The sequence below is a fragment of the Dromaius novaehollandiae genome, chromosome W, assembly GCF_036370855.1.
Source record: "Dromaius novaehollandiae isolate bDroNov1 chromosome W, bDroNov1.hap1, whole genome shotgun sequence".
Lineage (NCBI taxonomy): Eukaryota > Metazoa > Chordata > Aves > Casuariiformes > Dromaiidae > Dromaius > Dromaius novaehollandiae.
In genome coordinates this window covers 31,961,628-31,976,968 of record NC_088130.1, presented here as the reverse complement: position 1 = coordinate 31,976,968, position 15,341 = coordinate 31,961,628, and the positions used below count along the sequence as shown (strand labels likewise).

Below are 15,341 nucleotides of genomic sequence, written 5' to 3'. Positions count from 1 at the left end.
CCCAGTTTAGATGTCTACCCCAGCCTGCCCTCTGCATGAGGGGAGCTGAGCCACTGTTCATTAGAAACTGCTTTAATTAACAAACATAACTGAGGGCCAAGCTGGGGTAATCAGTGCTGATGAACTAAGCCACTTCTCTGCACAAAAAAAAGCTGCCCTTCCCCCTATTTTTTAAAGCCTTCAATTCAAAAGAATCTCAGTTACTGATTCACTGTTTTGGATTACTAAAATGTTTAGCCATAATAATTTGTTCTTAATATTTGCATGTTTATTGATGAGTTCCAGTAGAAATGCTAGGCAAGCCTTAGTAGCACAGGGAAGAGACTTAATATGTTTGCACAAACCTCTGTATTTCAGAGAACCCAATTAAGTTAGATGTCTGCTGCAAGCTTATATCAACAAGTGAAAGCAAATGACTGCAGAGTTTGAAGTCTCTTACGCCTTTGACACTTTTGTCTGGGTTTTAATAGAATGGTGAAAGCTTTGACAGAACCACAGAACTCATGCTGTCTGAAAGGACATACACCATTAGACATCTTAAGAAACACAGAATAATTAAGAGAAATAATTTAAAAAATAAAGACAAATACTTTGCCATGTCCCTGCTGATCAGCATTTTTTTGTTTTGGCATAAGTGGATATTGAAAAAGAATGTTTTCTGAAGAGTCATTGTCATATTTCCTTGCAAGAATCTGGATGAACTGCCTAGAGTTCCAAGGAAAATCAGGCAAAGAACTGTACTTTTCATTATGTAGAGTACCCAGTTGAAATTGTAGACCATGCCAAAGATGACAAACATTTTGCCCCATTTACTGGGGGAGAAAACAGAAAACTCTGGGAGATTTCTTTAGTGGTGGGCAAAGTAAATTGAAGAAAATTAGAGGAAGCTTGGATGTCACCCAAACTGAAGGTATCTGAAGATGAAGGAGGTTCTGCATCGACATTTCTTGCCTTCCTCTATTGCAGAGCTGTTCATCAATTTTCCCATCGAATTAAATTTGAAAAGTCCAGATAATTCACCATACAGGTTCCTTATACTGAATTACAAAAGCAGTACGAAGAGAGTATACCTTTTCTTCAGGGCTATGTTATTGGAAAATTCCAATCTCCTTTGTGGTTCTTGGATATCTAAACCTTTCTACAGGAAAGAGGTGAGTTATGCTGGTCCCAGAGAGAACCTGCAATCAAAACATGTGCCCAGTTCACATGCGGAAGGTTCTTTAGAAGCAGAATATCAAGTTTTCCCAGAGGCTGAGGAATTTAAATAATTTTTCCATTTAAAAACCCTGATTATTTAGGGAGTTTTCTTTAAAAAATGTAAAATCTATGTCATTTGCTTCATGACCTATTAAAATCAACAGCATTTTTCTCTCCCACCCCCCTTATTTCTCTATGGCAGGGAGGTTTTTCTACCTTAAGTTTTCTCTTTTACCTTCTTTTATTTTTGTTTCTTTTCTTTCAAATGAGAATTACAATAAAACCTCATCATACAGTATAAACAGGAAGGAGTTCAATTCTGAATTATATCTCCAACTCACTTCAGTGTTATTGGTTTTATCCTCCCTAGTGGGAGAAATATGATAGCTTCACTCCCTCTCAGTTTACATCCTCTGTATATTATGAATCTGGTATGCTGTTGGAGCTCATGTTGAGAGTCCTAAGCACTATATTTGCTGTTGTATGAATTAGTGTGTATTTCATGCAGATGAAAATAAAAGTCTTCAGTTGTCTCCTGTTCAATACCACCATTTAGCTGATGGTCATTTACTTACTTAAAAAGCCTTTTTCCAGAGATCAATACAGTATCAGTCCAGAATTTTGTGTAGGGAATAGCTTTTAGTTTTCCATAATTACCTGATTATGTCATAGTCTTTACCTGAAAGATGAATCAATAGGAAAGATTACAACTTGGATTACCTCACTATGCTCTCTTCCACTGACTCCTCTAAAACATGATAGGCTATAAAAATAGCAGAAAGACCAGTAATTTTCATTTGTAAATTACATATCTGCACTCTTCTTTTCCTTTTTGAAAGAAACATTCAAAAGAGTGTCTACCTCAATGTCTCATGGGAGCTGTAATGTAGTGGATAGTCAATTGCTGGTTCAAAGGTTATAAATTTTGGTTGGTAACTCAAAGGCACAACACCAAGCCCACGCAATACACACAGAAGAGTGTTTGACTTCACATTTTTTCAATGGAAATCATAGTATTTTTAACTGTGAAAATGATTAGAACTGGATGTGGTATGCCTACATATGGGTAAGTATAAGAGATGGATTAACTTTTGAGGTTAATCTTCAGAAAACAGTGTTCCAACTTAAGCATTGCTCCCTCTTCTTACTCCTTTCTTTTCTTAAATGTAATTACCTTTAGTCTTAAATAATTATCCTTTCTCCCAGGATTCTTACTTTTTGAAATTTTCCACCACTGGAAAAAATTGCCTTTTTGGTCCTTCTTTCCAAATTGCCAAAGTTTGCAAAGCTTGCTATTACAGATTCAGATCAAAAGCTGTTACTCAAGAGCAGTTGTATTAAGTGAAGTTGTTACTGGATCTGTGTAAATCTGTGTAAAAAAAATAAAGAAGGGCAAAGTATTTTGTAATCAATATATTTTATGTTATTTAGTAAGAGGATTTTCTATTAAGGCTGCTTCTATAAATGATTTACTAAGCAGTAAAAGAGCTTGGAAACTATTTGCATCTCAGCACATCTAAAACCATACTTATAAAGGTTTTAAAAAACTTTTAAACAGAGCTAATTGCTCTGCATTAATATTTTTCTAGAAGGTGGCAGTCCTTCTCAAGTATCCTGCATTTGTCACCTCCCTGCAGCTGACTCACTCTAAATTCTTCTGTTTGTTGATAAAGACACTCATTTCACGGCATGTCTGAAAACACCACCCTCATTTTCTAAGAAATGGAAGCATGGAAACTATATATAAAATATTTTGTATATATCATATTTATTTTTGCACAAAGTTTTAAAACCATACTTTGACTTCTTTGTTTCAGTGTACTGTGCAACACAAGGTATCAATGAAATGACGTTATAGTCCTTTTTTTTTTTTTTTTTTTTTAAGTGAAGTGAAGATGATGCCTGCAAAGGCTCTTTGTTTTGTGGTTTATAAGGCAGCACTACAGAAAATCAAGAGAAGAGCTTCAAGTATTTAAAGAATTAAAAAAATAAGACATTGAAGTCTTAAATGTCATTCCCCCAAATTTCTGAATGCTTACCCAAATCTCTTGAAACTTAAACACAGCTGGAAAAGTCTAGAGGAAAGTTTTCTCAGACTTAGGATTCTGTCTGAGATGCAAATGCCTCTTTTTTCTCCACCCTGGTACCATGCACATCCATACACTCATCTACACACATTTTCCTCCTAAATGTCAGCTAAAATCATTTAAAATAAAACAAGACAGTAATTATGAAACATTTGAAACTTCCTGAAAGGCTTCATTCAGTTATCTTTTGTTTTACATAGGGTTTCTTGTCAGGACTTAATTTATCTGAGCAAGTGTTCCTTCTATAGTCAACTCAGCAAGAACTGTGCAGCCTGGAGAAATAAAGGTGATCGGCAATACAATGCATGCAATTATTGTGATCATTTGATCAAGTGCAGTTATATTAAATCTTGCAGTAAAATGACATTTGTCACAGGGACAGAGAAGCTGCCAAGTATAATACTAACTCAAAGAATACATGCAATTAGGTTAACCAAAGCACGTGGGAAAGGCCACCCATTATTTGCTGCAACAAGGATGCTGTAAAGGGATGCTGCAAATTCCAGTTCTCAGCTCTATTCAGGGCACAACAGAAAGCTCATCTTCTATGGCAGGCTCTTCTTAGGGGTTCATCAGGAGTACACAGACAAAGAGATATATAGTAATCAATCAACTTCTACAGCCTCAGTTTTGAATAGAGACCACGATTTACATGCGTATACTTGCATGCTGGGTGTTGGTAGTACATTTTGCAAAAAGAGGTGCTCTTGCACTTTTTGCGCGTCATGGAGTGGGTCAAAGAGTAAGAACATTATGAAGAAGCACTGTGGATGAAGAAATCACGAAAAAAATGGTTAACAATAATTTTTCACATTTTATTGGTTTGGGCCAAGTTTTCACTTGAACTTAATGGGCTTCTTCATATCATTTGAACATTTGTTCCTTCTTAAGTAAGGCTGGGAAAATCTGTTTTATCAAATTGTGTCTATCTCACAACATCTTACTATCTAATTTCTTCAGAAGAGCCCTTTCTAAGCTAGCTCATCTCTCATGAAATTCAACAAGACTTCTGCATTATTTCTGTGTGTGTCACTCAAATTTACCTTCAGTGAGTTACTGCAACTGAATTCAAGTGGTACCACTTTGTGCCAGATGCTAATTTGACCCTAGAGGCTTAGTCCATTACATTCTGGTAATATCATATATCAAAAGAAACAGTGTGGGAAAGTATGAAGTAATAACTCAATTTCTTGTTAACACACAATTCTATTCACTTTGCTCATTATTTTTTTTGACATTACTGTAACTTGGTTTATATTAGCTTTATGTAATCTGTGTAATAAACCATTTACCTATAGATGTTTATGTGCTTTAACAAGTAAGGCTTGCAAGTAAACGAAAATAATCTCTTATAGACAGGGTGCTTGCAGCTGCTATCAAGGAGACCAGCTTCTTTGCTTCTTCTGTCATCTTCTTCTCTCATGAAGGATGCAAACCAAATCAAAATAAATTAAAACAAAATCTAAATAAACTGGCATATAAGAAGCTTCACAGAACCTCTGTGAAAATAAAAACACCAAGGAAAACAAAACCAGAATAGAACAAAACAGAAAATGATAAACTTCAAAACCTAGATGCAAAACTTAGGATAGATGGCATTAAGGAAATTCTAAAATGACTTGAAGAAATAAAAAGGTAAAAATTTGAGGGCCTTGAGATTTTAAAGGCTAGTGAAACTCATGTTGTTGATTATCAATCAGTACAGTTGTATACTAATGAATGGATAACGATTAACTGTGTGAATACCACATTCATTGTTTAAAGACAAAAGAAGCATAATTTATTTTGAAGTACATATTTCTTGCTTACTCTTCAGGTCATCAACACTTCGGGACTATAAAGGTTAAGGCTACTTCCATCATACCGTTATGACACTTTTGCATCCTGGAGGAGCATAATTGTCCTTCCTTTTTAATGAGCAGAAAGGCTTCAGTTTAGCCGTGAGTACCTCGGTGGCTGAGGAAGGCCATACTGCTGAACCTCCTGCTGAACGACAGCAGTCCTAATGTGTCTTTGCAAAATCCATTCAGTATGCCTGTTAATCTAGTAATCACCTGGATAATGGAGCCCATCTTATTCTGTGACTCATCTCATTAAAAAGAAGTACCTTGAAAAAGGCTTTTGATAAGCTTCAAATAAAAATACAATGTTAAATACATAACGGCAGATTTTTCATAGGTTTTCCAAATCCCACCATATAAATGCTACTTTCGCGCTTTTCTACAGTGCTGAATTTCCCTTCCTTTTTCCTCCTAGAAAAATGATCACTACATTATTTCAATCTAATGGACAACATCAGTCTTTTCAAAAGGGATGGTGCATTAAAATGTGGATATCTTATCCACCACAATCCTGATTATTTTAGTCAAATAGTCAAATTTTCATCAAATTTTAGCTTCTGGATTCCCACAGAGGCTGAGGCTGCTCAATCTTTTTTGTTCCTGAACCACCTGTAGTGTTACACAGTTACCAGCAAAGCATTACAGACATCCCTGGCAATAATTTGGGAACCACTTTAAACCCACATGCAACTCTGGGCAGAAGTTTTGCATTCTTTGGCCTGAAGAAAGTTCACACCCTAGAGTTCACTTGCTGCCACCACATCACCACACAACTACTTGTCTTGGAAAGCTTTTTTATGGAGTAGTTTGCCAGTAGCTGTTGGAAATCTGTTGTTTATCGTGTAGGAGCCTTGAGGCAAAATTCCAATAAAAAAGCAATAGATACCAGATGACAAAAGGAAGAAAAAAAAAAAATCAATAAAAGTTAGGAAAGGTTCTCAATTCTGCAACTTTATTCTTCTCAATGATGGTTGATAAAACATAACCACTGCCTTAGTATTATATTCCTTTATTAACTGGAGTCTGCATTTGTTAAAACCTGGGACATGCTGCTACAAGCACAGTCTCTTTTCAGATTTAGAGAGGGTGGAGAGCAAGGAGTAAAAGGCCCACGACAGGTACATTTTTGTCATATTTGTCTGTAGAGCATTCCATGTTATTTGCTGTGAAGGCAGTTAAGCTCGGGGACTGTGAAAGGAAGAATGAAAGAAAAAGATTTAAAAAAATTTGAGACCAAGAAATAGAGAAGAAGGAACAGGAGAAAGAATCAGAAGAATCCAAGATCTTCTGGGATGTGTTGGTACTTAGGATTACTGTCAGCACAAAACAAGAAAAATATGTTAGCATGGCTTAGACAAAAACATCAAAGGTTTTGTTTGCTTGTTTGTTTTTATAGAGCATATTACATTTAGGTAATAAATAAAGTGCAGTATTAATGATTTAATAAAGCCCACTATCATAATGTGAAACTACCTGATACTTTGCCATGTCTTTCTTGGCAAGCATATTTAGTTTTATTGTCCAAACAGTCAGTAAGGTTGTTATAGTTAGAATGGTATTACGTTTTGCAGCAGCCAAACTTGACCTTTAACCACAAAATTCTTACAGTGGACATTTTTTGTTTGCTTTAAACATTCCTTTAAGCAGCATCTATCTTATTTAAAGAACAAATTGGAAGATTTGGAAAGATTATTCAGTAGCAAAACAGGTATCAGGTGAGACATGGAAATGAGAGGGTTCAGGGAGGTAGAACTGAGCAATAAAGCAGTGTGTGTTCCCTGTAACTATCTGTCCCTTTCAACATTTCTTATCGGCCTTGGTATCAGATGTAGATGATTGTATTCACATTTAAGTACTTAAATATACCACACATTTTTAATTTGGTTTTTTTTTCCCCTGCTAAATTAAGGAAAAACTTAACTCTGTTTCTAGCGAGAATTCTGCATTGGTATTTGGAAATTAAGTGCATTAAGATAAAGGGACATTAAGTTCATTTCTTATCACATACAATCATATTTGGAAATGCAGAGTGCTACATTGGAGGCACATTAAGTGCATTTCTCTCTTATCCTGCACAATCACATTATATAATATTATTCATAAATGGATCGAGCTCTATCTTAAAATTGGATATCAGTTTTATTTCCCTGTTCCAGTGGGAAGTCTGTTCCTCAAGCACACTGCTCTGATGACTACAAACTTTCATCTAATACCCAGACTAAATTTACTAATACTCACTTTATATCCACTTGTTCCTTTGCCAATGTTATCTTTTAGTTTAAATAGTCTGGCAAGATCTATCAAGACTGAATAACAAACCCACAGTATTTGAATCTTTTCCCTCTCTTCTTAATCAATAAATGTGTAGCCTGCTTTTATCTGCCAGGCATATAATTCTTCCTACCTTCCGCATGACCAATTTATTAAATTTTTTTTAATGTTGGACCTGTGATTTCATCTGCTAATTCCTACAGAATTACAGTGTGGAGCTATATCTAGCTCTTTCAGTTTGACTGCACTAATATCTTGCAGATTGGCTTTCACCTTGTAATGATAATTATTACTTCCCGTTAGAAAAACTGCTTTTGCCTCAGTGTTTAGCACCACTATCATTATTGAAGAAACAGCAAAATATTCACTTAGTTTACCTACGTAATTTCAAATATCTTTCTTTAATAGTTGCTTAATTATTTTTCTTTGTTCTCTTGATGGTTAAAGACCAGCGAAGAAAATTACCTTTGCTAAGGGTTTAGTTTCACTTTTTGAAAATCTCCCTTAGCCCAGTATTTCTTGAATTTTAGCTTTATTTTTTTTATTGACTAGTCCTTTCACTTCTTTTCCATGATCTGTCTACTTATTCTTACCATATTCTTTGAGTTGCTAAATCAGCAAGTTGCGCCAGTCCATATAAATTTTTCCACTTGTTCAGATTACATTTTCGAGATGGAGTTTTGAACTCTTGACTTCAGGAGTGTAAGGCCTCCTCTATAATCCAGTCCGGTTAACTTCATTCATTAATTTCACTAACTGGTTACTTAATTTTTCAAAACAAATCATTTTGAAATCCAAAATATAAATTACTATTTTTTATTAATCTTGATGTTTGATTTAAATTAAATCAATTCAGGATTACTTCAGACTAAAATTGTTTTCTACCACCAACCATTCATGGTTACGTAAAGAAAAAAATACTTTATTTTGTAAGAAATTGGTATTACCTCGTTAATTTCTATATCCAAGTGTAAAACGGAATCATCCCTTCCTGCCTTAGAGGATGTTCAACAAATAAATCCATCAACTGTTACTTCTAAGAGTATCTGAACTCTACTCTGGTAAGTAACAATCGCTTTCTAAAAACTATGCTGTCTCTCACAGTAAGATAATCCTTATTGTCCCTGATTATGGTACATGGATTTCTTCTTATTTCCGCATCTGATCTGTAGGTCTGTACCCACCTCCTAGCTCTAATCAGCAAACTCTTTATCTCATTCTTTCCTGAGCAGCTTCTTACCTAAATAAATTTACACTAATTTTAAACTTATCTGTGCTACAGTTTCTTGTTTCTTCACAGACTAACACATATTACCATATACTATCATAATATTAACATTAATGATATGAAAATAGGGTGTTGTGTTACCTAACCACTTGCTCTGAACATTGTGTCCAAAATTATTTCTTCTCTGAACTTAGATCAATGCTATTATTTAAACATATTTTTAGATTAGTAATGTTATTGGAATGTGTCTACTTTCATGAGACTCAGCATAAACAGTGATTCTGATCTGGTTTATTTTTCAATACCTCTGGATTTCAAGGGAAATATACTTTCTGTCAAAGTAAGATCATTTCTGCATCTTTTCCCAGTATAAAAATGAGCTGATTCCCAAAGAAGAAAACCTCCTCCAATTGGCATGGATATTTCCTGCCTCTATATTGTACTTTTTTACCTCTTCCTTTTGATTACTTTCTAAATTGACTATTGTTTCTGCTCACATAAACAAGATGACACCAACATATGAAAAAATACAGATGTTATTACATTTGATTATTTTTCCTTTTCTGTTATTGAAGTTTGAATGTGTATATATGTAAGTTGCAAGATATGTCGTTCTCCAAATGCGAGCAGCTATTGCAAAGTTCACAGATGACATTTGTAAATGTTAGAATTTAGGACTCCTTTCTCTGATTGCATATTCTTTGGGTCAGACTCTGAGGTTTTTAGTTATTCAATATTCCTGGATTAGAAGTGGTAAGTGCCTGGTGCAGGAAAACATTTATTGATTTGAAATATGTGAGTGAAAGTACTAAAATCAGCACGGACGTGTGGAGGTTTAAAATTAAGCACAAATTAAACTGCTTTGCAAAACTGGGCTATGCTGTCTCTAGAAACAGTATATGACTTTCAACTTAATTAAAGAAAATACTGTGTTAATCTCCAGTCCAGAAGAGGAACTCAAAAGAGATCAAAATCCAATATGCGCTAGATAACCTTACCTAACACTTATATTTCTGAAAGAAAGTCACTTGGAACTAAAAATTCCACTATGTCTTTGTAATTCTCTTGTCAGACAGTGTGATGAAATATAGTGATCTTCTGAATTCTGTTTCAGTCTTTATATTTTGTATATAAAGTGAAAGAAGGAACTGGCATAGATTTCAATAACTTTCAGAACCAATCTTCCACTCTCTGAACAAATTGTCAGGCTGATAGGCATCGAATAAGCATGTTTACCTGTGATTTTACACAGGAAAAGGTATCATTTTAAAGGAAAATGAGGATGCATGAGTCATGAAAGGCATTATTACTGTTCAAACAATGTGTCATAGGAATGGATCATCAAACTGGCAAGTTATTTTCTGCCTTTCAGATTGAAGAGAGGATGTGATTTTCTATTATGAACAGCAAAGACTACATCATACTTAGGGAAGTGTCATGGCCAAGAAATCAATCAAGATATTTACACTAATCTTACTATTTTGAAGCAAGTATAGATATAAATTGTTTTCTTGCACAAGAAAAAGACACTGCCTGCTTCCTAAGGTAGAATTGAAGATTTAAAAATTACTGTACTATACTCTCTGCATTGTCATATAAATGGCACTCGCTAGCTATACACACTGGGAACATGCAACAATCACACGATCATTGGTTACTAATATCAGGAAATTAGCACATGTAGCAAACGGTTACCATGGCTGGAGTCTTTTGTTCCCCCAGCCTGGTTATGTATAGCCCATTGCAAGATCCTAAGAAAAAAAAAAAAAAGAAATATTTTTAAAAGATATTTGAGCTTTTAATTTCAGTGACAACAGCTAGATTGTAACTAAGTTGTTAGTGTGTTCCTATGCCACCTGAGATTTAGTTAAAAAGTAAAATATATCCAAAACTTTGTATACAAAGACTTTCAGAAGTACTTCTCTGTGTTTGGAAGATCAAGAGAACAGGATTCTTTTATTTTTTGTGTAATTATCAGCCTTAGAAACAATCTGAGGTGTGCTTAAAAGATATTCCAGCGCCCATAGTTCAGGCATATTATCTCCAAGACAGAATCCAATCCCTGTGTTACGACACCAAGATTTTTACAGTAGGTCAGCTGGGTCTCTTGGGGAAAAAATCCCTGAAAAGCATGCTAAAGTGGTAGCTGTGTAAGACCTACCAATAGGGAGCATCACATACAGTGCTGAGTTATAAATTCTGCCCCATTGAACAGTTTCTTCAACACTTCCAAAAAGTCTTCTGTTCCCTTTTTTACCCTTAAAACTTTTTATACAAAGAAGTAGCACAGTTTAATCTTTTCTCTTAGGTAATCATGCTTTGTTTTAAGGAAGAGCCAAGTGATTAGAACAATTTTTGTTTTTCTCTTTTTCTTCCCTTGTGGAAAACTCAAAACCTAAAACCTTAGTGTTTAAACAAAACCTGGTTATTTGTAGATGGAAAGAAGTAAGGAAAAAATTACCTTTTCATTTCTTACTTAAAGATCCTTTTTCTTTCTTTTTCTCTGAATAAAAGAGGTAAAAAGTCATCAACACTACCTCACAGTGATATTGAAATCAACTAGTTACTTCTGGCACAGGTTATGTAATACAGGTTGCTTGAAATTCACATAGTTGAATTCATATATTCTCTCTACCAGCTAAATAGTATGAATTAAACAAGCTACTCGAATCTACTAGATCTACTGGACTCATACATGAGTATTCCTCTATGGGAGGGATAGCAAAAAGGTGGCGAAGACACATACTGCATATTGTCCCCAAACCATGCGCGATGGAAGTATATTTTGACTTTTTCCAGATATTCACAGATGGTTGGTATCTTCCCAAAACAAAATGTCTCCCAGAGCTCCACTTTAGGAGTTCTAGTTTCATACTGTGCCCGTCACGGGTTCCAGCTAAGAGGCACAGTTCAGCCTTTGGCATATTGTATTGTGTGTACAAGTGCACACCTACATTTTGGCATCCGATAGAATCATAGCCTCAGCCATGTTAGAGATAGTATCTAACATTTCTCCTACACTTCTGTGTGTAAATGAAGGCTAAGACAACATTCTCTGGAATCTTTCGCTAACTCATCTGGTCTTACTCTTAAGCATTTTCTTGTGTGCAATGCTGTCATTGTGTTAAAATAAGGGGGCAATAGAAAACACAGGTTGCTGCATAAAGAAGATGAAAATGAATCCGTAAGATCAAATACTGGTATTAGTTCTCATCAAAGCTTTTTAATGCAAACAAACAACAAATGATTTTTTCCTTTTAAAAGAAACCAGAAAAGAAAAAAAAACCCTAATATTTCTGGAAGCTTTACTGAAACTTCACAGCTAAAATATAGTTTCTTTTTTAAATGAAATGTTATTGGCAATAATCACAATTCTGCTCTCTGCCCTTCTGTTCTTTAAAACAAATGTGTAGTGAAGCAGTAAGTTACAAACACTGGGCATGGAAAACTTTAAATTTTTTTTTAAGCAAATCCATATTACAGTATTTTAAATGTGATTTTTTTTTACTCTGTTAAGTATTATGTCAAGAATTCTAATACCTCTTATAAATTTCAATGAACATTTTTGTTTCTAGCAATTTATCTTGTTAAAAGGAGGGATCTGCCTACAAAAAATGAATTTATCCAAAGTTAAATTTCTGCTGTCAAAAGTCCTGACAGCTTAGCATATTTTTCTATACATTCTACATGTATATATCTGTATTCCCTCCAAAATTCTATTATGTTTTGTGGATGCTATTATAACTGCAACTATCCTATTATGGTAGTAACGAGCCTGCACTTTTTGCTTTTGCATTGTTTCTTACAATCTTGAGCTAAGACATTTGAGATAGATTAACGAGAGAGTTAAGAGCTTTTCGTGAAAACAGAGATGGATTCTTAGGCAATCTAAATTTTACTTCCAACTGTGACTAGGCTGAAAACAGTTATAAACTTGGGAAAGAGCCTCTGTGAGGTTTATCCTACAGTAACCCCCCCACACAGAGAAGCCTTTCGGAAACTTTACTATGTAATACTTAAAAAGACCTAGAGTCTAACCTGTCTGTGTCTACACAGCTATGCAGAAACTACCTCCACACACTCCTCAAGGTCAAATTTACTGATGTCTACCTATAGATTTCTTTCTGAAACTTCCTTCAAACTTACTCTGGATCAGGTCCAATTAGGTTCAGTAGTTTAGCTTTGAGAATACTATGAGTTTTAGACATTTCCCGAAGGGCTTCTGATACGTGAAACTGGACCTAAAAGTCTGTGCTCGGCACAGCTATTTACAGTGTTATTTTATGTGGTGAGTCCTGGGCAGGCAACAGACCTGAGAATCTTTCCTAAAAAGCCTGTGATGTTCAAAAATTTGTAGACAGATTAGTACAAAAGGATGTTATGAATGATTGTTCAATTGGGATAAACAATAATGCTTTTGGTGTGAGCTCTTCAAAGGACATAAAGAAAGAAGGAAAAATTTAATCATCTGCTTTAATTTGTATTAGCACGTCTGTAAACTTATCTCGTGACTCCTGCTGAGCCCCAAAACTTGTATTTGGCTACAACATGCAAAAGAAAGCACTTAATCCTGCTTAGAAAACGTTAAGGGATACAGAATGCAGTGCTGCTTTCAAGGTTTGGTCCAATGATTAAAGAACTGCTGTTAAGAAATTACACCTTCCAGATTTAATTTATTGCTCCTTCCCTGCATTCCTGAAGGAAAATTGCAGCGGGAATCTCTCTTCCCTGCAGGGAATTTCTCTGCTCTTTAAATCTCTTTAAAATTATTTCCTTCAGCTCTCAGATCCGTATTGGCCCTCTTGATATTCTTAATTTTTTCCATATCCTTTCTTTACGGAAATCAGAACAGTATGTAGTATTCTGGTATCTGCCTCTCCAATACCATATACTCATCTTCATACCTAACTACTATAACCATTTTATCTGAAGATCAAAATGTTAGTAAATAGACTAAGCCATTGCACTGGGTGTGTATACTGAGTTGCAATTCATTTTGATCTCTACATTTTTAGTGTCAATAATTTTCAAGATACAGGCCTATGTTACAAAGACATAAAAGCCCCATTCCAAGGTATGTAATTTTACATGTGATTATGTCAGATTGCCTTGTTTGAATGAGCCCAAATCATAACCATATGCATTCATCACAGATAAATTTATTAAAATTCCTTATGTCATTTGCAAGGCCTAGGTCTACCTTCTAAGCTCTGGCACTCTCTGTAAAGTTGAGTCATGAATTTCTGGTGATTATTCCTGTTCAGTTCAGCTGTGTGTAAATATACCACTATGACTCAGTGGCTTTGTGATTACTTTTCTCTCTGGAAACTGTCCCTGCTGCTATTACAGCCCAACATTTTGTTTTTCTGATTGCAGCCTGTACGTACAATGCCATATAACCCTCATCACGTTACATGGGTATAGAGAGAACATGCATATATAGGTATATAGATATACACATATGTATTGATATATGTATGTATACACGTGTAAGTTTCTATAAAAACATTCCTCTTACCCCCGAGGCAAAATACAAAATATTGCATTTCTTCCCCCAAGCAACACTTTAGGTGGTAAAAACAACAAACACATGGAACCATTCATTCATTTAGCATTCATTAATAGATGCGAAAGTGCCCATCCCGGCTCAGAGACGGGACACACCGCACGTCGCGGCCGTTCCCGCGGGCCCCTGCCCTGCTTCGGGCCTCACCCACGGCCGAGGCCCCCGCCCGCCGCGCGGGAGCCGCGGCGCCATTATGCGAGGCGGGCACAGCACGTCCGCCACGTACTCACGGACCGGCGCGGCGCTGCCTCGTGTCCTCGCGCCTGTAGAAGCAGCTGCCCGATAAGGCCCGACACTCTTTGGAATTCGGTACATCCTTTCTTGGTGACCGAAGCGATCAATAGGGACGGTGCAGCCCAAACGCCCGAGCTGGGCGGGACGGGGCAAGGATGTCGGCTCCCCCGGCAGCCTCCGGAGCGACTCGCCGGCGCCAGCCGGCCGGACTCTCCTGCGCCCAGCGCGACGCAGCGCAGGGGAAGGGCGCACCCTCGCCGCCGCTCAGGTAACGGTTTCCATCATAAGCGCGCGAATTAAAACTGCCATGTTAACGAAACAGCGAACTAGCGAATTAGGTAACTGGCGAATCAACACTTTGGGCCAGTCCACAGAGAAGGGATTAACCCCTTTTCTGCTTGTTTGTTCTTTTTTACCTCATGAGCTCATAAAAATAAAGTTTGTTTCACACAGTACCCTCTCCTATAAATTTGAGAGGTGGCAATGAACTGTGACGTGAGGTGAAATGATTTATTTAAGGTCATCCACCAGACCCGGGATACATCTGAAAAACAATATGTCTGGTGCTGTTTCTTTGAAAATGTTGCCTTCCTTCATTAGGCCACCATATTTGTGAAATACAGGTATTTTGGAGTTACTTACAGCTTTATAGTGCTCCCGGTCCCTGTACTTGACTGAAATGAGCACTTTACCTTTTTGTATAATTACTTTTCTGAGAGGATTTATCAGGTTAAAAAAAGTCCTATTGATTCATGGCTATATTAGAATTATTTTCCTGTTACATCATTTAGCCTCATTTTTTAAAAAAAGGAATAATAATAATAATAAAAGGAAAATGGGTGGTATAAATCTACTGACATGCTTCCATTAAAGTCTCAAGAATTTGCCAGCATCCCATGTCTAGCATGGTGTTACCT

General features: G+C 36.1%; 1 long non-coding RNA gene across 1 annotated transcript; it reads right to left on the bottom strand.

Annotated features, from left to right (window-relative positions):
• Positions 1-4,761: 4,761 nt before the first annotated feature.
• Positions 4,762-14,525, bottom strand: LOC135324216 (uncharacterized). The gene is made up of 4 exons (XR_010385573.1): positions 14,417-14,525; positions 11,086-11,127; positions 10,320-10,375; positions 4,762-6,313 (listed from the first exon to the last, which is right to left on the bottom strand). It is a non-coding gene; the product is annotated as an uncharacterized LOC135324216 (long non-coding RNA).
• Positions 14,526-15,341: the final 816 nt, after the last annotated feature.